Genomic DNA, 24,760 nt, shown 5'->3' with positions numbered 1-24,760 from the left:
ATCAAAATAAATAACAGCAACAAAGTCATACTTATGCCTAACATGATTAAAGCTATGCTGTGTATAACTGAAAGTATGCTAACCCTTTCCCCAGGAGAGGGACAAGGTCCCTGGGGGTTTACTCTTTTTATAGACCATAACTTAAATACCGTGATATAAAGTTACCTATTATTAATATATCTTATATTAGAAGACAAGCACTTGAGAGGGAAGAAAGCAACAAATATTTGAGACACACAGTTCAGTTCAGTTCAGTTGCTCAGTCATATCCAACTCTTTGCAACCCCATGAATTGCAGCACGCCAGGCCTCCCTGTCCATCACCAACTCCCGGAGTTCACTCAGACTCACGTCCATCGAGTCAGTGATGCCGTCCAGCCATCTCATCCTCTGTCGTCCCCTTCTCCTCCTGCCCTCAATCCCGCCCAGCATCAGAATCTTTTCCAGTGAGTCAACTCTTTGCATGAGGTGGCCAAAGTATTGGAGTTTCAGCTTTAGCATCATTCCCTCCAAAGAAATCCCAGGGCTGATCTCCTTCAGAATGGACTGGTTGGATCTCCTTGCAGTCCAAGGGACTCTCAAGAGTCTTCTCCAACACCACAGTTCAAATGCATCAATTCTTCGGTGCTTAGGCTTCTTCACAGTCCAGCTCTCACATCTATACATGACCACAGGAAAAACCATAGCCTTGACTAGACGGACCTTAGTCGGCAAAGTAATGTCTCTGCTTTTGAATATACTATCTAGGTTGGTCATAACTTTTCTTCCAAGGAGGAAGCGTCTTTTAATTTCATGGCTGCAGTCAACATCTGCAGTGATTTTGGAGCCCCCCACAATAAGGTCTGACACTCAGAGAAACATAAATAACAGAAAAATGAAGAAAACGAGTAACTTAACAGTCCTTATTTCTGAAACTGGTCACACGGTCATGGCTGGTGTGCATAACTCCTTTCTTCCAATACTCAGTCCATATATTCCATTATTTCCTTTGCCCTCAGGCAGGTACCTCAGCTCCTTCTGGTTCTTTGCCCGGAGAGGTGACCCAAACCTTCATTCCTAAAGAGTCTGAGCCACTGGTTATTGTTTTATGGTTTTTTCATTGGCTTGTGAATTGAATTGTGGTTTTCTTGACCTTAATCACAGAACTTGATAGTAACAAGAGATGCCCTGAGGGATCTCCTGTATTACAGACATACTCTTTCTTACTCTATTGTGTAGCACAGCCCAACTGCCCCTGAATAATCAGGATCAATCACTCCAGCCAATATAGAAACTCCCTTCTTTGCCTGTTGATTCAGAGACCTGAGGAGCCCAAGGTGACATGTGGCAGTTTTTACTCAGTTCAGTGGAATCATTGCTGTGTCTCCAGGTGAAAGAACTCTTCTCTTTGAAACTAAGACCTCTCGACCAGCAAAACAACAGATTACAAGGGATGGGAAGCAAGATTTTGCTAGCAGATTACTAGGGATAATAGTGAGTGGAGTCCCTGTCATTTCTACCCCTTGATCCCTGGACCCATGAATCCTGGCTAGGGGAGACAGTATCACACCGGTGGATGCTGATTTATCGTATTTATAACCTCTTCCTGGAGCCTTGGCACCTACTGCCACCTTGCTAGCACTGTAACTGAGTCTTCAAAGGCCATTCCACTGTTCTGTCATGCTTTCTGCTTCATGATGATGGATAAAATTGTAATACCAGCGAATGAGCATTGCCAGACTTCATTCGCTGTGAAGTGTGATCAGAAACAAAAATGCTGTGTAGGATACCATGACGGTGGATAAGCCATTCTGTACATCCACACGTGGTAGTTTTGGCAGAAGGATTGCTTGCAGGGAAAGCGGCTCTATATCCAGAGTGTCTGTTGCAGTAGGAAGAAAGCATGATGATGCTTCCTCATCCATGATGGAAGAAGTCCAGTGTAATAAACCTGCCACCAGATAGCTGGCTGATCATCCCAGGGAATGATGCCACGTTGGGAACTCAGTGTTATATTTGCTACTGAAAGCTTAGGCACTCAGCAGTGGCTATAGCCAGGGTAGTCTTTGTGCGTCCAATTCCATGTTGCTGAGCCCGTGTATAATTTTTCCCTCTGTCCTAATGGTCACTGTTCATGAACCCTTTGGGCAGTGACAGTAGTGGCTGGGGAAAGAGACACAGATCCACGGAATAATAGGTCATCTTGGCTTTTAATTATTAAAATCCTCATCTGCTGAGGTCACCCTTTGGTGAACATTCACATGGGACACATCTTTGCCTATTCAGAGGGGTCTGTCGATACACCTTTTCCCCAGATTTCCTTCTACCGATTTTCTGATCATTTTCTTTCCAAATTGCTGACTATTCAGTCAAACCATTGGCCACAGCCTATGAACCAGTATGGTTTTATACCTCTGGCCATTTCTCCTTCCAAACAGTGTGAACATCTAGCAGCTGTCCGAAGTTCTGTTCTCTAAGAAGACTTCCCTTCACCATGGATCTTCAGAAATGTATTAGGAAGGAGCTGTGGTGCAGCAAATGGTCACTTTTGCTGCCCATGTATCATATGAACCAGTTGTAAGCCAAGCCCAGGTTTTCTCTTCCTCAGTCAACAAGTGTTAGGGAACTCCCCATGAGGCAATAGATACAGACCAGTAAAGCACAGATGATGTAGCAGGAGTAGGGGCCATAGACATTTGGACCACTTCTTTGTGTAATTTACTCGTGTCTTCAGGGCCTGCTTGAGCCCAGTCTCGTATGTACCTCTTCCAGTTGGTATCGACATGCTGCTATGCACTCCCAGCTTTACGGCTTGGTGGATCAGACAGAAACCAGTTCATGGAGTTCTTGAAGGGTGGCTCTGATCTCATGTACCTTGCTGGACCATGATTAAACATTCATTTTCTACAAAGGCCCAGTAGCAAGCCAAAATCTGTTTCTCAAAAAGAGGGTAGATACCTGCAGAGGAAGATAGGGCTTTGTTCCAAAAGCCTCAGGGTTTGCATTATGAGTCACCTGTCAGGGCCTGCCAGATCTCCAAGCAGCGTCTCTGCCTGCTGCTGGTGCTCATAAAAGAAGGCTGGGAGAAAGATCAGCAGTGTGATTGTTTGGCAGTACAGCGAGTTCTCAAGGGGAGTTAGTCTCCCCTTCACTCAATGGGTTCAAGAACCCCTAGGAACTGAAAACTGATGGAGAGGTTGCAACTCTTTTGATGATTCATGACAAACCTCTGTTCGTTAGTCCTAGAAATTTTATCCTTACACAGATCAAGTGGAATTTATTAGCTTCCCATCTGTTGATTTTCTGGGGACACCAGGGTCAACCAGCCACCACTGTAGTGTCTCTCTGCAGGGCTGTTCTGATTACTGCTCTGGCTCTGTCATTAGAGCAGTCACATCTCTTTTTGGTGACTCAGTGCTGCCGCTCGGCCCTGCCACCCAGTTTTACCCATTGTATTTAGGGATCCCAGTTCAGTGACGGCAGTTCCCACTGTAGTTTCTGACCGGTAGGAAAGAGTGACCTCAGAGTTTTTCAAGGATGCTGGGACTCCTCTCACAAACATATTTCTTAACAGTCATAGCTAAAGGCATGTCCTTTGGCCTCCAGGGGAAGGTAAGCAGGTTTTACATGATAAAGCTATTTGACATTTATTCTACAGTATACCAAGGCATTCAGTTCTGGTCTTTTGACTTCATGTAATGTTGGCCCATGTTTCAACCAACCAAACAAAATGCTAGACCCCTTTCTGTCTAGCCCCTTGAGCTAAAACACTGAATCCAGAATCTCTGTTTAGTGAGCCTATATTAATGAATTCATTCTTACTCAACTTTGTATTCCTTCCACGATTATCCAGCACCCTTAATGCCTATTCTCTTATGCACATGTTCCCCAGATTTCTCTGTGGGGACTAAGTTGGAAAAACCATGCATTTCTTTTGGTGTATAGCTCACTTCCTTAGTGGTCACACTGTGTACCTCACCCTTTGAGGCCCACTGGAACATGAGTCTAATTGTAAATCTAGAAGCAAAGAGAGGTGCAGGGATAAGTCCTGAGGAGAATTAGCAGTGTCTTGCAAGGCAGATGCCTCGGGAGAGACTGTTACAGGTTCATCAATCAAAGCAGGGGTTCACCTCACACAGACTAGAGGGTGGCTTCTGTTGGAGAATGAGTCAGAATTTAGGGGTCTGAAATGCTCTGCTTCATTGGGATTTCCCAGATGTATCTTTCAATTTTCAGGATTCTATTCCTTGCCAATCAGTGCCCTCACTTTAGTAAAGATGTTCTGCAAGGCTGGGCATTCAATTTGTGCTGTAATTCAGCAATTTATAGCTTGAGATTCTGGGCTTGAAATCTCCACCTTACAGCTCCAGGAGATAAGGGGTTCCTTCTGGGCAGACGTACATGAAGATTTTAAGCCTTAACTACATCCTTTTCTTCCCCCTTTCTACAGCACAGTTGGGAGCAACGAACCAAGCGAGAGTTCATGTGATTATAGTTTATGTGATTTTGGAAGCTGGTTAGGCAAATCCAAAAGTCAGATTGGCAGGCTAGAAACTGGCAGGAACTGACGTTGTAATCTACAGATAGAATTTCTTCTTCCCCAGGAAAACCGCTCTTCTGTCCTTTCCACTGATGGGGTCAGACCCATCCAGATTGATTGAGGATCATCTTTACTTAAATCAGTTGATTATAGATGGTCCTCTACACCACCACCTGGATTCGTGTTTGCTTGAATAACTGGGGACTTTAACCAAGCTGGCCCATGAAACTGACCATTCCAATAGTCGAATTTTATTCTTTTTTTTTTGGGAAGGGGGCTGTACCAGATTTTAGTTGCAGCATGCAGGATCTTTAGTTGCAAATACAGGATCTAGTTCCCTGGCTAGGGCTCAAACCTGATTCCCCTACACAGGGAGCTCAGACTCTTAACCACTGGGCCACCAGGAAAGTCCCAGTCCAGTTTTATTCTTGATGACTCATAGTCATCACACATACAGGCAGATGTAAAAAATGTGTAGGTAGAGAAGATGGCTAACTACCCAAGCACAGGCTCTAGAACTTCGTATCTTGAAAAAGTTCTAGATTGTGGTTTGTTCTTTAGTCATTTATCCTCCAAAATAGAATGAAGTATTGTAGCTACAATATGCTCTTTAGTAGCATGATGTAATTCTTTTTTTTTTTTTCCTCAAAAAGAGCTGTAGTAGCTTTTTCTCAACAGATTTTCTCACCCTCCAGAAAATCATTTTATTTGTGGTCTGTGACTCTTATTGTCTTTGAATTAGCACACTGTTAAAACATCCACAACTGAGTGAATAAGCCTTGATTTTTGGACCTGACCAGTAGTGTTTTCTATTGTGTTCATTTATTGTTGCCTGTTGAGGCCAGTGTTCTTGCCTGGAGAATCCCAGGGACAGGGGAGCCTGGTTGGGCTGCTGTCTATAGGGTCGCACAGAGTCGGACACGACTGAAGCGACTTAGAAGCATTGAGGGACTGATTTTGCTAACAGGTTTGGAAGAGGTTAAAGCGTCTGCCTCCAATGAGGGAGACCTGGGTTCGATCCCTGGGTCGGAAAGATCCCCTGGAGAAGGAAATGGCAACCCACTCCAGTATTCTTGCCTGGAGAATCCCATGGAGGAGCCTGGGAAGCTACAGTCCATGGGGTCGCGAAGAGTCTGACACGACTGAGTGACTTCACCTCACCTCACCTTTGTTTAGCTCAGAGTTCTAGAATTTGAGAATTCCAGAAAGCTAGTCCCTGGAGAGCTGAGCATTCTTAATATGTTGTTTAAAATATATTTTTAAAAAAATGTTAGGTTGACATGTAACTAAAATGCTATCTCTGATGAGGGAAAGGAGTGAATTCCTGAGTGAATATTTTGTTGTTACTCAGAAATCAGTGACAGGGCTTCCTGGATTGATTGTTCCAGGTGACTACAGCCTTCGCAAAGCTCGTATGACTTGTTTACTTGGAACAATGGTGTGTATTGGGCCATCTTCTCTGACATACGCTCTAGTGGCCAAGGAACAAGATATTAATTGCTTTGACAAGATTTCAGGTGCAGGCTGTGACTGTGAAAGAGATTTTTGTGAGAAACCTCTAGGGCAGTTCCGGCTTCCCTGGTGGCTCAGACAATAAGGAGTCTTACCTGTAATGCAGGAGACCCAGGTTTGATCCCTGGGTCAGCAAGATCCCCTGGAGAAGGAAATGCCAACCCACTCAATATTCTTGCCTGGGAAATCCCATAGACAGAGGAGCCTGGCAGGCTATAGTCCACGAGGTCACTAAGAGTCAGACACGACTTAGTGACTAAGATGTTCACTTTTTTTCCTCTGAGGGAATTTATCCGGTGCTTTATATTCAAACCAGGAGTGGTGGGAAGAATGGAGGAGGAGGAATCTGATTCCAGAACATGTACTTTTTCCTTTGTGTTAAACTCCCTGCATTCTATTTAATACAACTTGAAAGGATTATTTGAAGGAAGGAAAAATGAACTGGGGTGGGAGTGTCTTCCTGACAATGCTTAGTAACTCCCTCCCTCTCGCCTGTCTCCATTGATCATAAGCAAAGCGTCACCTCTGATTTTAGCTCAGATAGTCTTGGTGCTTGAGGCCAAGCAGATTCCATCTGTCTCCTCTCCCAGCCTTTCCCAAGCTCTCATCCTGATGTTCTACTCCAGCGGTGTGGTGTAATGTAAAGAAGTTGAGCTTTGGAGTCAGTCAGACCAGGGTTTGGATTCTTACTACCTGAAGAGGTTAGTAACGTTTTCTAAACCTTGGTTTCTTCATAAAATGCAGATGATTCAGAGCATTATGTTGAAATAAGATCATGTGCATGAAAAGTGTGTGGTACAGGGTAGGCACTTAATGATGTATTTTCCTTGCTGTCTCCCCTTCCTGTGACTTCATGAACATAAAAATATGTATGAAAATAGTGCTTCGGGTGGAGATGAGAGCTGTCATTCCTTCTGTTTCCTCCAGTACTTCAACTGTGGCTTCATAATTTGCATTCTAAGGACAAACCCATGCTAGTTACCATTTACCTCTGGACTGTTCTTTGTGTTAATCGGCATTTATTAAAAGTCTGTGTTCAACGTTTTGAACCAAGGCTAAGGAGAACCGTGAATACCAGCTGGCATCATTGAATGATTGTAGATTTTAAGGCTATAACTCACATTTTGATATTCTATCCTCAGACTCTAAAGTCAGATGTCAGCCTTGATCTCTGTCCTCAGTTGTTACATTTTTTTCTGTGTATTGACTTACTCAACCCTTTGGAATACATTACACTATTTCTTTTTAATATCAAACCCTCTCATGATATTAGTATTGGGAAGAATAATTTTGATATCTTCTTAATACTTTGGATTTATTTGTATCATGTATAAGAAAAATATGGCTTGGGTTGGTTCACCTTTTTAATTATAAATATTTTACATAAGAGAATATTGTGTTCTGATATTATTGTAATAGGATATCATCTAATGTAATATCTACTGTAATAGACAGTATACCATCAAACTTTAAACACTCTGTTTGATACAGGATACAGGATGCTTGGGGCTGGTGCATGGGGATGATCCAGAGAGATGATATGGGGTGGGAGATGGGAGGGGGGTTCAGGATTGGGAGCTCGTATACACCCGTGGTGGATTCATGTCAATGTATGGCAAAACCAATACAGTATTGTAAAGTAAAATATTTAAAAATAAAATTAAAAAAAAAGAATAATAACAATAGCATAAATCTCATTTTTATTTTAGGCAGGGTAAGACTTTAAGCATAAATAACTGGAAAGAATCAGTTTATGGGAAATAAAAATGTGTTTACTTAAATAGATCTTAAATATAGTATACTTAAATTTGAGTAAAATAAATTTGCCCAGTGTTTGTATGCTTACTTCTGTAGCATCAAGAAAAACTTTTTCAGCCAAACTGATTTATCAGTGCTGAGATGTGTTTCTGTGTGTGTCACCTGGCTGGTTCTCACTCCTCCGATCCTGACATCACAGTGCTGCAGGAACCACAGAGTTACGCATTTACACCTCCAGCCAGCCAGCGAGAAGCCCAGCTGGCAGGAGTGAAGGGGCAAAGAGGTTGAGGGAGGGATCGGGACTCTGGGGAGTCGAGGGGATGGGAGGCAAGGGCCTTCCTAACTTGGAGGTGTGGTACTGAGGGTATAGAGGCAGAAGTGGCATGCGGTAAAAGTAGATCATTGTGTCCATGACGACAAGGTCACCAGTGATCCTCGTGTTTGCTCCACGGCACACTTGGTATGTTTGCCACGTACAGCTCCATCTGGTTCGCCTCCATAGAGAGGCTATCTCTCCATCTAATTTAGATCGTCCTTGAGTTCTAATTATTCTCTAACAACCTGTTTTCCCCCTTCAGAACCCTCATCAAAACTGTAAGTTAAAGGGTTTCATTACCCATATGTTCTATAATCTCCTTTGGTTTTCGCATCTTGTCTTATCCGTGTACCGCGTTACCCTCTACCAGCTTCTAGTTCCTCAGTACATAGCCATTAGATGAATGACCATCAGAAGACTTTCAGTTAATTGCTTTGGCTTTACCCTTTATTCAGAACTTGGGCCAGAAAGAGACAAATGCCGTATGATGTCACTTATATGTGGAATCTAAAATATGACACACGGACTTATCTGTGAAGCAGAAACAGACTCACCCCCTTGGAGAACAGGCTTGTGGTTGTCAAGTGGGACGGGGAGGAATGGATAGGGAGTTTGAGTTTAGCAGATCAAACTATTTTTAAAAAATTGCTGCTCTTAGCTGTTTATTTGGATCTCTCATGACCATCACCAAAATGCTCAGAAAGTTCCATGTTTTCTTAAGAATGGTTATACAGTCAGCTTGGAGTAAATATTGGTGATTATTTACATCCAAAAAGCAGCTATTCATCTTTAGTGTCATGATTTATATTAGTTCCCTTAATTACTTTTTATTGATACCAACGACTGTTAAGATGATGTTTAGGGGTTACTTTGGGTTTAGTGTTGAGGATGTATAGAGAATTGGTAATGAGGGGATTTGATGAGAGCATGATTACAGAGGTATTTGGATTGTCTCTGGTTTGGGGGTATCTGCATCTGCTTCCTTTTTCTTCTTTGTTAATGAAGAGCTTCTGGGACCTTCCTTACACTGATGTTTCCAGCAAACTATATTGATATTTATTGTGCTCTTTTTTTCAGCTGTGTGTTTCTTAGCTTTGAAAGATTAGAAAGTAATTCAATTTAAACACTGGCTTTCAGCCACGTCTCAGTTACTCATACAGTCATTAAAAGTTCACTCAGTCCAGCTTCATCATGAACCATGCAGCTCTTGCTAGAGCAATTAAGGGACATAACTAAAGACAAGAGCTTTGTCACATATCAGATATGCAGTGGTGTGTTTGCTCACCTTAAAGAAACATGCGTAAATTCTAAATCTCTTCCATTGTCTTGAATCTCTGAATTAAGTTCTTTATGTTGATTAAAATAATGTCAAAATTAAGTTTACTAAGATTTCATTCAAATTTCAAGGAAAAACCCGGCTAGAACCTTTGTTTATTAGGAGTAATTAGGATTATGTACTTTTAATCTTTTTCAGGTCTAAATTATTTTTGGAATAGATTGATTTTGTCTAGTTCTGGAGTAACAAGTAGGAAATACTAAATATATTTGCAGAAGTGGTTTGGGTGAAGTCATTTATATTATGCTTTGATAACACTTGCACATATGGGCACTGGATTAGTTATATGTAATTATGATAATCGAATAGCTCTTACTAAGTGATGAGTCAGATTTGAATTAACATTCAGAGAAGTAATGATATATTAAAGTTTGGTTATGCATTACTCTGAATTGGAGTAGGAAATGCATTGGCTCCGTGGCTGACTGATTTAAGATTATGACTTAAATACTATCCCTTGAAGGGCAATAAAACCAGTTGCCTATTTTTTAGCTTTCCACTAATTGCCTTCATTCATTTATACACTCATTTTTCCTTTTTTTCAAGCTAGCAATTACTGCTCTTGTTATGGTGTAATGTGCACATCACTATGGAATTTTAACCAGGTTGGAATTCAAACTTGACTTTTCCTACGTTCTCCTAAGGACCCTTCCTGTGCAGAGCTCTTTCTAAATTAAGGCCAGGGGAGAGCTTCGTGTTCTTGGCTAGGGTAGACCTGACTCAGGACTGTCACTGGCTGCTGCGTCTTCTTACCTTAAATCTGAACCAGGGGTCACTGAAGACAAAGCATCAGGTGGAAACATGGTCTCTCCAACAGGGAAGTTCTAGGTATTCGTTTTAATTGTGCCTTCGTCTCTATACTGGAGAAGGCGATGGCACCCCACTCCAGTACTCTTGCCTGGAAAATCCTATGGATGGAGGAGCCTGGTAGGTTGCAGTCTGTGGGGTCGCTAAGAGTTGGACACGACTCAGCGACTTCCCTTTCACTTTTCACTTTCATGCATTGGAGAAGGAAATGGTAACCCACTCCAGTGTTCTTGCCTGGAGAATCCCAGGGGCGGGAGAGCCTGGTGGGCTGATGTCTATGGGGTCACACAGAGTCGGGCACAACTGAAGTGACTTAGCAGCAGTCTCTATACTGCTTCACAAAACAAAGACAGTATTGTTTTCTCAGAAAAGATGTGAAAAATAACGAGGTGTTCCTTTAAGTGAATTTCATTAACTACATGTGATACAACATGAAAAATGCAAAGCTGTAGGCATTAATGTTACTGAGTTTGTATTCAGTGAGAAGGAGGAGTGAAAATAAATTCTGGTAACCATTAATGGATTTGTTGTTTAGGAAGTATTCTGGGCTCTCTATTGAGAAGAATCCCAGTGATACGGGCTTCCCTCGTGGCTCAGCAGGTAAAGAATCTGCCTGTAGTGTGGGAGACCTGGGATCGATCTCTGGGTTGGGAAGATCCCCTGGAGAAGGGAACAGCTACCCACTCTAGTATTCTGGCCTGGAGAATTCCATGGAATGTATAGTCCATGGGGTCGCAAAGAATCGGGCACGACACTGACTTTCACTTTCCAGTGATATGTGCCCCTTCTGTTTTCATTGCTTTGATGTATGGTTCAAGTCACAGTGGTGAGGCATGTAGAGAAGAGGCTGCTTTGACAGAGTGTTCAAGGATGGTTAGTTCTAGTTTGCCAAATCTCCAGGAAAATCTTTATCTCCAGACAATGAGAAGTACCAGTAGTCATTGGATAGTGTGTTTGGGCAATAGTTAGCCTGTGGCTTGGGCAATCTCTAGCAGCCTCAGTTTTCTCATCAATGAAATGAGGATAGTCATATCTGTCTTGAGAATGTTAGGAGGACTCTGATAATAATATGGATTAGTTGACTTGCACATTTCAGTTTCTTAGAAGAAGATATTTTTATTATGTGTTTATTTATTAAGGCAATGGCAACCCACTCCAGCACTCTTGCCTGGAAAATCCCATGGATGGAGGAGCCTGGTGGGCTGCAGTCCATGAAGTCGCTAAGAGTTGGACACGACTGAGCGACTTCACCTTCACTTTTCACTTTCATGCATTGGAGAAGGAAATGGCAACCCACTCCAGTGTTCTTGCCTGGAGAATCCCAGGGACGGGGGAGCTTGGTGGGCTGCTGTCTGTGGGGTCACACAGAGTCAAACACGACTGAAGTGACTTAGCAGCAGCAGCAGCAGGCTTTCTTCTAGACACTGAGGATATGATATGAAATACAGCGGAATTATAGCCTAATGGAACTGATATTTTATAATATTAAACAGTAGGCTTGAATTACTTAATATTTTTAATAAAAGCAATTTTTTTCTTAAGGAACAAAAACTAACTTTACCAAACAGAAATCATATGGAGTTTTTAAGTGAATAAAGATGTTTTTTATTTTCATGTAATTTACTTGAAAATGGATGTTTCTAAATACTTTAAAATAATTTGTTTGCTTATCAAGTTTGAAGATCTCTACTTCTTATTGGAGTTTTATTTACTTTTAAATTACATAACAAAATTAATGAGGCATTATATACATACATAAAATGTACTTGAATGAATGTAAAATTTTCTAGAGAGTTAGTACATATTTTCAAAAATTGTCGGCCTCAGGGATATTCAATCCATACCATGCTTTTTCTTCAGAGAGCATGCAAAATTTAATTATGCTTTTAAAAACATTGTGAATGATGAATCTATTGATAAGTCAAACTAAGTGTGAAATCATTATGCAAGACCATTTTGCTGTTATGTGATTTATTTACATATACTGGACTTATTTAATTTTCACACAATCACTGAATAAGTTTTAGCTTGATAAAGGAGAATATAATATTTTGACATCATTAAAACTCATGGCATGAATCTCACTGTTTTGAAGGAGACATTCTCAACTAGAATTTAAAAGTCTAATTTGATAAACTCTCAGTCTCAAACTTTTTAGGTGTAAGGTTGTCTATGTGAAGAACACTGATTTAATGAAGTAGCAAGAGGAAATTTGTAAATGCAAAAGTGAAGTAATTTGAAAATCTATTAACTGAGAGACTTGTGCTCATGCTATCTTTAGAGGACACAAAGGAAAAAAGTGAAACATGAGAACTTTTTATATAAAGAGACACAGAGAATGACAGTCAACAATAGAAAGATCTGCACAAAAGAAAATAAAAAGTGAAAACACTTATCCTGAGCTGCATGATGTTAAAATGTCCTGAAAGAGCATGAAAATTAATTATCTTCTTTAGTTTGCCTTTACAAATGAGTCGGAAATGTCAGGCACAGTTCTGGATGAATGAGAAGGCTGAGCACAGCATCATTTGCAGGTGCTTTCCGAACACAGCAGAACTCAGAGGATTCTGACATGCCTAGGAGAGCCCATGATAAACACGGTGCGTTTATCATGCTTGTATGCGTTTTCATTGCTGCTGACAGCATAGTCAAGGGCAAAGAAGCCCATGTTGAATTATGCATTGAGAGTCAATATGACGGAAAAGAACACTGGGGAAGATTCAGAAGACCTGGGCCCTAATTCTTTCTGTATTCTCCATCCAGACAACTCATTCAGGGCCTCAGTGTATAGGACCTCAGTTCTGAAATTAGAGGACTGAGGTTAATGAGTTAAATATATTCTTCTCTAAGGCATCTGCCAATTATAGCTTTCTGTAGCTCTGTATTCTGCTGTAGTCTTAGAAACTAAACTATAGCGTCCTTCCTGCATCCTGCTTGCTTAGACTTCATGGCCGAGAGAGCTTGCTTTATGTTTACAGTGGAAATCACTGGAAGGCATAAAAGGCCTGAACATCTTGGAATTAAATAAGCACATGGTTACTTACACTAGAAAGTTCCTCTTCCATTAGGCAGATATTCTTGATCAAAATAAGATGAGGCAACACCCCCCATGCTGTTTTATAGTCCTAAGGATGATTGTAAACATTAGTTAGTAAGTGACCAAAAAGAGCGTGCTTTCATGTGAAAACTCTTGACTTCTCCAAGAAAAGAGATCTGAAACTGAGTTATAAATAAAAGGGAACATCTCAGTGATTGACATATTGTGGCATTCAATGTTATTACCATTCATTATATATGAAACATTAATATTTGCAGATTGGATATTCATATGTAGACATCTCTTACTATTTTAGAAGAATGATCAAAAGATAGAACATATACAAAATATGGAAAATGCAACAAAGTGGGTCTCCTAATCCTACATTATCCGTTTAGAAAAGAGAAAACAAGTCGGGATCTGTTATCAATGTGTTTTTCAAAATGCTGTTATGAGTAGATGGCTCTATAGATAATCATGGTTGGCATATTATATATTAGTCCTCTTTCACATATTCACACTGAACATTAACATCCTCTGAGAATATTTTGCGGTAAATTTACTTTAAAAAAATCTTTATTGACATACAATTCATGTAGCATAAAAGTCTTCCATTTAAGGAATACATCACAATGGTTTCTAGTATATTCATTCACCATCACCATGGTCACATTTTCATCACTGCAGGAGAAACCCTTTATCCATTAGCTGTGACTCCCCAGTTCCCCCCAAAGCACCCCCCAGCTCTTGGAAACCGCAAATCTACTTAATCTCTTTAAGTTTGTATGTATTGGAAAAGTGAAGTCGCTCAGTCGTGTCCGACTCTTTGCGATCCCATGGACTGTAGAACCACACATGTGTTTTCTTTCTCGCAGTGTAATGTTACCAAGTCCATCATGTTGTAGGATGCATCAGTACTCCATTCCTTTTACTGCCAAAGAATACGGTGTTGCAAGATACACTACATTATGTTTATACACTCATCAGTTGATGAACATTCCCTTTGTTTCCTCTTTTTGGCTATTATGAAGGATATTGTTATGAAGCAGTTTTAAAATGTTATTCCTATTAAAAGCTTCTGCACAACAAAGGAAACTATAAGCAAGGTGAAAAGATAGCCTTTGGAATGGGAGAAAATAATAGCAAATGAAGCAACCGACAAACAACTAATCTCAAAAATATACAAGCAACTCCTGCAGCTCAATTCCAGAAAAATAAACGACCCAATCAAAAAATGGGCCAAAGAACTAAATAGACATTTCTCCAAAGAAGACATACGGATGGCTAACAAACACATGAAAAGATGCTCAACATCACTCATTATCAGAGAAATGCAAATCAAAACCACAGTGAGGTACCATTTCACGCCAGTCAGAATGGCTGCGATCCAAAAGTCTACAAGCAATAAATGCTGGAGAGGGTGTGGAGAAAAGGGAACCCTCTTACACTGTTGGGGGGAATGCAAACTAGTACAGCCACTGTGGAGAACAGTGTGGAGATGCCTCAAAAAACTGGAAATAGAACTGCCTTATGACCCAGCAATCCCACTGCTGGGCATACACACCAAGGAAACCAGAATTGAAAAAGACATGTGTACCCCAATGTTCATCGCAGCACTGTTTATAATAGCCAGGACATGAAAGCAACCTAGATGTCCATCAGCAGACAAATGGATAAGAAAGCTGTGGTACATATACACAATGGAGTATTACTCAGCCATTAAAAAGAATACACTTGAATCAGTTCTAATGAGGTGGATGAAACTGGAGCCGATTATACAGAGTGAAGTAAGCCAGAAAGAAAAACACCAATACAGTATACTAACGCATATATATGGAATTTAGAAAGATAACCCTGTATGCGAGACAGCAAAAGAGATACAGATGTATAGAACAGTCTTTTGGACTCTGGGACAGGGCGAGGGTGGGATGATTTGAGAGAATGGCATTGAAACACGTATACTATCATGTAAGAAACGAATCGCCAGTCTAGTTTCGATGCAGGGTGCAGGATGCTTGGGGCTGGTGCACTGGGATGACCCAGAGGGATGGTGTTGTGGGGGGGAGGTGGGAGGGAGGTTTGAGATTGGGAACACGTGTAAACCCATGACAGATTCATGTTGATATGTGACAAAACCAATACAATATTGTAAAGTAAAATAACAATAATAATAATAATAAAAATAAATAAATAAAATAAAAAATAAAATGTTATTCCTGTTAAAGTTTTTGTGTAGATATGTGCTTTCATTATTCATTGGTATATATATACCTGTTAGTAAAATAGCTGGTCATACAGTGAAAGTGAAGTCTCCTAGTCATGTCCGACTCTTTGCGACCCCATGGATTGTAACCTATCAGGCTACTCTGACCATGGGATTTTCCAGGCAAGAATGCTGGAGTGGGTTGCCATTTCCTTCTCTAGGGGATCTTCCTGATCCAGGGATAGAACCCAGGTCCTCCTGCATTGCAGGCAGACGCTTTACCATCTGAGCCACCATACCTCTGTTTAATAATTTGAAGGATTGCCAACCTTTTTTTCCAGTGAAGCTGGAAAAGCTTCATTGGAAAAATGAAATGAAGCTTTTCCATTTTATATTCTGTATTTATATTTATATTCTGAAGGAGGCTTTCAGTTTCTCCACATCCTAGTCAACACTTGTCATTGTCCATCTTTTTTATTATAGCCATCTTGGTGGGTGTGAGGTGGTATTTCAGTGTGGTTTTAATTTGCATCTTCTAGCAGCTAATGATGTTAGGCATCTTTTCATGTCCTTATTGGCCATTTGCATACTTTCTTTGGAGAAATGTCATTTAATATCCACTGCCCATTTTCTAAATTGGGTTATCTTTTGTTGATTTAGTTGTAATAATTCCTGTATACTTTAGATACAAGTCATTTATCAGATATGATTGGCAAATAGTTTCTCCGCTTCTATGAGTAAACTTGTCACTTTTTGATGGTGTCTTTTGGTGCACAAAAGTTTTAAATTTTGGTGAAGTTTAATTTATATATGGTAAGGCAATGGCACCCCACCCTAGTACTCTTGCCTGGAAAATCCCATGGATGGAGCAGCCTGGTGGGCTGCAGTCCATGGGGTCGCTAAGAGTCAGACATGACTGAGCAATTTCACTTTCACTTTTCACTATCATGCATTGGAGAAGGAAATGGCAACCCACTCCAGTGTTCTTGCCTGGAGAATCTCAGGGACGGGAGAGCCTGGTGGGCTGCAGTCTATGGGGTCGCACAGAGTCGGACACGACTGAAGTGACTTAGCAGCAGTAGCAGCAGTGGTGGTGGTTTAGTCACTAAGTTGTGTCTGACTCTTGGGACCCCATGAACTGTAGTCCTCCAGGATCCTCTGTCCATGGGATTTCCCAGGCAAGAATGCTGGAGTTGGGTTGCCATTTCCTTCTCCAGGGGGCTCTTCCAGATCCAGGGATAGAACCTGGGTCTTTGCATTGCAGGCAAATTCTTTACCAACTGAGCCACAAGGGAAGCCCTAATTTATTTTTAATTTTTAATTGAAAGATATTTATTTTTAATTGAAGGATAATTGCTTTGCAATGTTTTGTTCGTTTTGTCACTGGTGTGTGTGGTGTCTGTTGCCAAGGTCATGAAGGCTTACTCTTATTTTCTCCTAAAAATTTTATAGTTTTAGTTCTTACATTTAGACTTATGACCATTTTAAGTTAATCAAGGGCTTCCCTTGTGGCTCAGTTGGTAAAGATTCTGCCTGCAATGCGGGAGACCTGGGTTTGATCCCTGGGTTGAGAAGCTCCCCTGGAGAAGGGAAAGGCTACCCACTCCAGTATTCTGGCCTGGAGAATTCCATGGATGGTCGATGGAGTCGCAGAGTCGACACAACTGAGTGACTTTCATTAAGTTAATTCATATGTGGTATGAGGTATGGATCCAACTTCATTCCTTTGCATCTGGTTGTCCTGCCACCATTTGTTGAAAAGAAATTCTATTCCCCCATTGAATTATCTTAGGTTCAAAAATTTGACAGTTTGGAAGAGGTTTTGAAAATATCAATTTCTGTATTTTTGACATTTATTTTAGTTTGACAAGAAGAGACTTAGGGTTTGATGGCTGGCCTTTTAACTACCTGAAATTCCACATATGGAAGTAAAACATAGTGAAGCAAAAATATTGAATGATGTCATAAGGGGATTATGAGCATGGTTTGTAAATTACAAGAAACTATTTTGCTATATTAAAGTACTATATAAAAAATCATCCTAATAATATGTGATACTCTGAATAAGGACCATCAAAAGTGCAAGAGGCTGAAAGATGTATAAAGATACTGCCATGTCCAGTATCTTCTATTTACCCAATGGGAGAAAGGGATTAACAGATTTTAGAAAGATTCTTACCAACAATATTTACAAAGGATTTACTCTTTCTGTCTAGTTGTAGAAAGAGAGGCTATGGTATTATGGGTACTGTTTAGAGTTGACCCATTTTGCAGCTGGCTTTGTTTCTTTCTGGTTTAAAAACAGAAAGCAGAGGCCTGGAGGAATATCTCTTCCATGAGTGAAGTGGCAACTTTAGCTAAGACTGAGATGAGTAATAAGAATGTGTGTGCTCAGTTGTATCCACCTCTTTGTGACCCCATGGACCATAGCCTCCCAGCCTCCTCTGTCCATGAAATTTCCAGGCAAGAATACTGAAGTGGGTTGCCATTTCCTCCTCTAGGGGATCTTCCCAACCCAGGGATTGAACCTGTGTCTCCTGCTCCTCCTGCATTGGCAGGTGGATCCTTCACCTCTTCACCTGAGTAGCCCTTGGCAATAAGAATGCTGCTGCTACTGCTGCTAAGTCGCTTCAGGCGTGTCCAACTCTGTGAGACCCTATAGACGGCAGCCCACCAGGCTCCCCCATCCCTGGGATTCTCCAGGCAAGAACACTGAAGTGGGTTGCCATGTCCTTCTCCAATGCACGCAAGTGAAAAGTGAAAGTGAAGTCTCTCTGTCGTGTCTGACTCTTAGGAATAGTTGCTGATAATTACCGAATGGTTTCTTTATAAAGTTGGTAACATTATTATTCTCAGTTACTAATGATTGAACTGAAGTTTAGAGATGGTATATAGCTTCGCTACAGACACAGAACTAGTTAGTAGTGGAGGTAGCATAACTCATGGGTGTCTGAGTCTAGCTTGCTATGTTTTACTACTTTCCAAGATCAAAACTAAGATCTTGGCTTGTGGTCCCATCATTTCATGGAAAATAGATGGGAGAAAAGTAGAAACAGTGATGGAGTTTATTTTTTTGGGCTCCAAAACCATTGTACATGGTGACTGCAGCCATGAAATTAAAAGACGCTTGGAAGAAAAACTATGACAAACCTAGAGAGTGTATTAAAAAGCAGAGACATCACTTTGTCGACAAAGGTCTGTATAGTCAAAGCTGTAGTTTTTCCAGTAGTCATGTACGGGTGTGAGAGTTGGACCATAAGGAAAGCTGAGTGCTAAAGAATTGATGCTTTCGAATTGTGGTACTGAAGAAGATTCTTGAGAGTCTCTTGGACAGCAGGGAGATCAAACCAGTCAATCCTAAAGGAAATCAGTCCTGAATATTCATTGGAGGGACTGATGCTGATGAAGCTGAAGCTCCAATACCTGAAGCAAAGAGCTGATTCATTGGAAAAGACCCTGATGCTGGGAAAGATTGAGGGCTAGAGAAGAAGGGCGGGACAGAGGATGAGATGGTTGGATAGCATCATCCACTCAATGGACATGAATTTGGGCAAACTCCAAGAGACAGTGAAGTTCAGGAAGGCCTGGTGTGCTGCAGTCCATGGGGTCACAGAGTCGGACATAACTGAACAAGAAGCTAAAAGCTTAAGCAAGATTATGAAGGTTTAGTTTAATGGCTCAATCTCTTAAGCATATTTCTTGTTTTCCTTATTTTGATTATACACATTTCTTATGCACTTCTTTTGATTTGCAAACATTATGGAAACAGGTTCTGTAATGATTCTAACGCATCTGTTCATTCTTTTGCATGTGTTGGAACTTCTAGGCACGAGTAAAGATGGTGACAGCTTTATATCTGTTAATACCAAAAGGTCATGAGATACCAGGAAGCACCAGACATGCAAGCTGTTATGGGATATTTGGTTCATCTCAAGTCAATGTTATGGCTTTTAATCTGTTAGTCTGATCCTGATGTGGTTTATGCTCAGTTATCTACGAACTTAGGGATGCTTTAATTTGAGAAAAGTCTGAGTAAATGTGCCTTGAAAAAAATGTTAAAGTCACTATTGTTTCCTAAGTCAACACACTTTATACCATGCCCTCTAGGAGCTGCTGATACTCTTTCTCTATCCCCAGAAGGATGCGGTAAAAGGGCTGCTGTAACACGATACAACAAACTGGTAATTTGCTATTTCACAGTGTTGTCAGGACTGTGCTCCCTCCAAAGCCTCTAGGGGAAGATCTTTCCTGATCTCCTCCAGCCTCTGGCAGACCCAGGTATTCCTTGGCTTGTAGACATATTACTCTAGTCTCTGCCTCCATCTTCGTATGACATTCCTCCTGTGTCTCTATGTCTTCACGTTTTCCCCCTATTAAAAAAATTTTTTTAACTGAAGTGTAGTTGATTCACACTATTGTGTAAGTTTCAGGTGTATAGCATAGCAATTCAGATATATAGATGTGTGTGTGTGTGTTGTGTGTGTGTGTTTCAGATTCTTTTCCCATATAGGCTATTACAGAGTATTGAGCAGAATTCTCAGTGCTATACAGTAGGTCCTTTTTGGTTATCTGTTTTATACATGTTAGCTGCTCAGTCATGTCTGACTCTTTGTGATCCCATAGACTATATCCCGACAGGCTCCTCTGTCCATGGAATTCGCCAGGCGAGAATACTAGAGTGGGTAGCCATTCCCTTCTCCAGGGGATTTTCCTGATCCAGGGATCGAACCCAGGTCTCCGCATTGCAGGCAGATTCTTTACCATCTGAGCCACCAGGGAAGCCCCATTTTATACATAGAAGTGTGTATATGTTAATCCCAGCCTCCTAATTTATCCCTGCCTTGCCACCTCCCTTCTCCTTCCTTCTTTTTCTAAGGTCACTGGTTGTATTGGATTAAGGGTCTGCCCTACAACAGTATGACTTCATCTTGACTTGGTTACATCTACAAATAAGATCACAGTCTAAGGTACTGGAGTTTGAACTTCAACATTTCCTTTGGGGAGGAGGGGTCATCACTCAAGCCATAACCCCAAATCTGGTACTTATGATACTGCTAGACTGTGACTGACTGAGGTCAGTCGCTCAGAGAAATGCAGAGGTGGGTAGAATCGTACTACTGAAAATAAACTAGTCTCTTAGCATTTAGAATGACTGCTCTTTTCATCAGCTCCTTCATGAGATGATTGTATTTTCATGATGATATGGAGTTTCTCATTTTTGAAGGTCCACAGGATGATGTTATTTCAACTAGTGCAGCATGGTATGACAACAGGAACACTGCAATGCGATGCAAATAACAACCACACAATCAGTAGGCCGAGCAGATAATGTGCCTGAACTAGCTGTGACAGTCAGCAAATGATTGATGTGTGAAGCACAGCTTTTAGCAGCAGCTGCTTCCCTGAGAATTGTGAATCACCATTTTAGTGACTCACCATTGCAGCTGCCTTTTTCCTCTGAGCCAGATAAATCCTGACATGAACAAGGTGCCGATAGAGGAAGTGTAAATTCGGCTAGTAGTAAATGTCACTGGCCTCCGTGTGAGACATGTAGTCATTCTCAAATCCTAGAAGGGGAAGGAAGGAGATAACTTTGACATTAAATATATCTTCGTTGAGTTTTGTCTCTTTTTTTGTTCTGTTCATAATCTTCTTGCCTTGAATGTAATGTCTTAAAGTGAAACATATTTAAATAAGTTAATTCATCTTTTAAATAATAAATATATTTAATGTAAAGAATTTAGTATGTCTACTAAGCAACACTCTAGGGAAAAATACATCTTTGTAGAAAAGTGGATTAAGGCTTTCCTTTATTCTGCTCTTGTACTTTAATGATGTTAATGTTTTAAAATTCAACTGTGAGTATTGGGCTCCAGTTATGAAGTGCAGTCTGTACAGTTGAATGCAGTGGCCTGCTCTAAATGGCTCTCCAATTCTAGACAGATTATGAATTAGAAAAGCGATGGGCTTTTTTAGTTGACCTATATACCTGGATTAAAAAAAAAATCCTCAAAATGGTGATGACAACAACAATGACAAAGAGAAACAAGGCTAGGCTGCCTCTCTTAGTAAAGGCGAATGGGAAAACCAGAAATGAGCATTTCAGCCTAAGCCTCTTTATTGATGAACTGAGTTTGAAGTCTTGGCTGGTTTGCTCTTCAGAGATAATTCTTAGAGATAGTTTCCAAGAATAACTCTTCCAAAGACCTGTTAAGAATGAATTTATCTCAAAATGCTACTTCAGATTTTTTCTTCATGCTATTCTAAAATATAAAACTAACAATCAGTGTTTTATTTAGGTAGAAGCACCTAAATCTGAAGCTTATCAAATAGTTAACAAAGATATATGCCTCAGAATAAGATTTCTCTAATACATTTTTTTTCTACCTGTATTTTTCTTAGACAGTGGAAAGAAGAAATAGCCATGATTGAAAATATTAGGGCAAAGTAGATTAAAGAGGGAAACCTTTGGCCCAGGAAATAATGGGATCAAAACCACACAGGAATTCATACAGAGTTAGTTTTGAAAGGAAATGGAGGTCAGGAGGAAGGGAGAAAAATAGTTGGCTATAAATCAATTTTATTAATGAAAAAAACACCCAAGTGTGTTTGAAATTTTCACAGCTCTTTTTTGGTTCTGTGTTGGTAATTGACAATGGGGTTTTGGATGAAGCTGAGTTTATACTCCTTTGCCCCCAATAAAGTAATGATTTGTGATCTTGTACTCCTCATTAACCTTCTAAAGTGCTCTTTTTCCTTTGCTACAAAGGACATCCTAATAATAATGACTATTGTTTATTAAGGTATTTATACTAAGACATTGTCTCACTTAATCTTCAGAACACTCTGTGAGCAAAAGGTCTATTTTTACATTTGCCGTTGTTGTTCAGTCTCCCAGACTGACCTCACAGACTGCAGCACGCCAGGCCTCTCTGTCTCTCACCATCTCCCAAAGTTTGCTGAAGTTCATGTCCATTGAATCAGTGATGCCATCCACCCATCTCATCCTCTGACTCCCTCTTCTGCTTCTGTCCTCAGTCTTTGCCAGCATCATGGACTTTTCCAGTGAGTCAGCTGTTTGTTTCAGATGACCAAAATACTGGAGCTTCAGCTTCAGCATCAGTCCTTTTAATGAATATTCAGGGTTGATTTCCCTTTAGATTGACTGGTTTTAATCTCCTTGCTGTCCAAGGGACTCTCAAGAATCTTCTCCAATACCACAGTTCAAAAATATCAATTCTTCAGTGCTCAGCCTTCTTTATGGTCCAGCTCTCACAACCATACGTGACCACTGGGAAGACCCTAGCCTTGACTATATGGACCTTGGTCGGCAGAGTAATGTTTCTGCTTTTCAACACACTGTCTAGGTTTGTCATAGCTTTCCTGCCAAGAAGCAAACATCTTCTGATTTCATAATTGCAGTCACCATCCACAGTGATTTTAGAGCCCAAGAAGAGGAAATCTGTCACTTACTTCCACTTTTCCCCTTCTATTTGCCATGAAGTAATGGCGCTGGATGCCATGCTCTTAGTTTTTTTAATATTTAGTTTTAAGCTAGTTCTTTCACTCTCCTCCTTCACTCTCATCAAGAGGCTGTTTAGCTCCTCTTCGCTTTCTGCCATTAGAGTGGTATCATCCACTCATCTGAGGCTGTTGATGCTTCTCCCGCCTATCTTGATTCCAGCTTGTAACTCATTCAGCCCGGCATTTCTCATGATGTGCTCAGCATATAGATTAGACAGAGTGACAGCAGACAGCCCTGCCGTACTCCTTTCTCAATCTTGAACCAGTCGGTTGTTCCATACAGTGTTCTGACTTCTTCTTGACCTGCATACAGGTTTCTCTGGAGACAGGTATGGTGATCTGGTATTCCCATCTCTTTAACAGCTTTCCACAGTATTTATTATGATCCACCCAGTCAAAGGCTTTGGTGTAGTCAATGAAACAGAGGTAGATGTTTGTTTGGAATTCTCTTGCTTTCTCTATGATCCAGCAAATGTAGGCAATTTGATCTCTGGTTCCTCTTTCTTTTCTAAATCCATCTTGGACATCTGGAAGTCCTTGGTTCACATAATGCTGAAGCCTAGCATTCAAGATTTTAAGCTTGACCTTACTAGCGTGGGAGATGAGTGCAGTTTTCTGATGGTTAGCACATTCTTTTGTACTCCTCTTCTTGGGAATTGGGATGAGGATTGACCTTTTCCAGTCCTGTGGCCACTACTGGGTCTTCCAGATTTTCTGACATATTTAATGCAACACCTTGATGGCATCATCCTTTAGGGTTTTGAATAGTTCTATTGGAATTCCATCGCATCCACTAGCTTTATTAACAGCTTTATTATCTTCCTCTATGGAAGAATGGAGGAGAACTACTAATAGCCCCAGAAAGAATTTTCACATTATACATAAGAAAAGTTGTATTAAAGTGGCCCAGTTATGGTTATGTTCTAGAGCCAGCCTGGCTCCAAAGCTCATGTGCTTAGCATTATACTATTGTTAGTGTTAGAATCTCTCCCAGCCTGAGCCTGCTCTGACCACACTTTTTCCATATATATGCGTTAGTATACTGTATCGGTGATTTTCTTCCTGGCTTACTTCACTCTGTATAATCGGCTCCAGTTTCATCCACCTCATTAGAACTGATTCAAATGTATTCTTTTTGATGGCTGAGTAATACACCATTGTGTATATGTACCACAGCTTTCTTATCCATTCATCTGCTGCTGGACATCTGGGTTGCTTCCGTGTCCTGGCTATTATAAACAGTGCTCCGATGAACACTGGGGTACACGTGTCTCTTTCAATTCTGGTTTCCTTGGTGTGTATGCCCGGCAGTGGGATTGCTGGGTCATAAGGCAGTTCTATTTCCAGTTTTTTGAGGAAACTCCACACTGTTCTCCATAGTGGCTGTACTAGTTTGCATTCCCACCAAGAGTGTAAGAGGGCTCCCTTTTCTCCACACCCTCTCCAGCATTTATTGCTTGTAGACTTCTGGATCACAGCCATTCTGACTGGTGTGAAATGGTACCTCATTGTGGTTTTGATTACCCTTCTCATTAATTGCTGCGTACTGCTTCTCCCTCCTGCCTCTAGTGAGAACACACTGTCATTCATTGACATACACATTGATCTCTTTTAACCTGCGATTCTATCAGTTCTCATCTTTTCAACTCTATATACAATACAAAATTGCTGAAATTTCCGTTTTTAATTTTCTCCTCTTGTCTGAGTGCCAGGCCCATAGTTCCAGTTACTTACTCTGCAGTCCCCTTG

The sequence above is a fragment of the Capricornis sumatraensis genome, chromosome 13, assembly GCF_032405125.1.
Source record: "Capricornis sumatraensis isolate serow.1 chromosome 13, serow.2, whole genome shotgun sequence".
NCBI lineage: Eukaryota > Metazoa > Chordata > Mammalia > Artiodactyla > Bovidae > Capricornis > Capricornis sumatraensis.
This window is presented reverse-complemented; position numbering follows the sequence as displayed.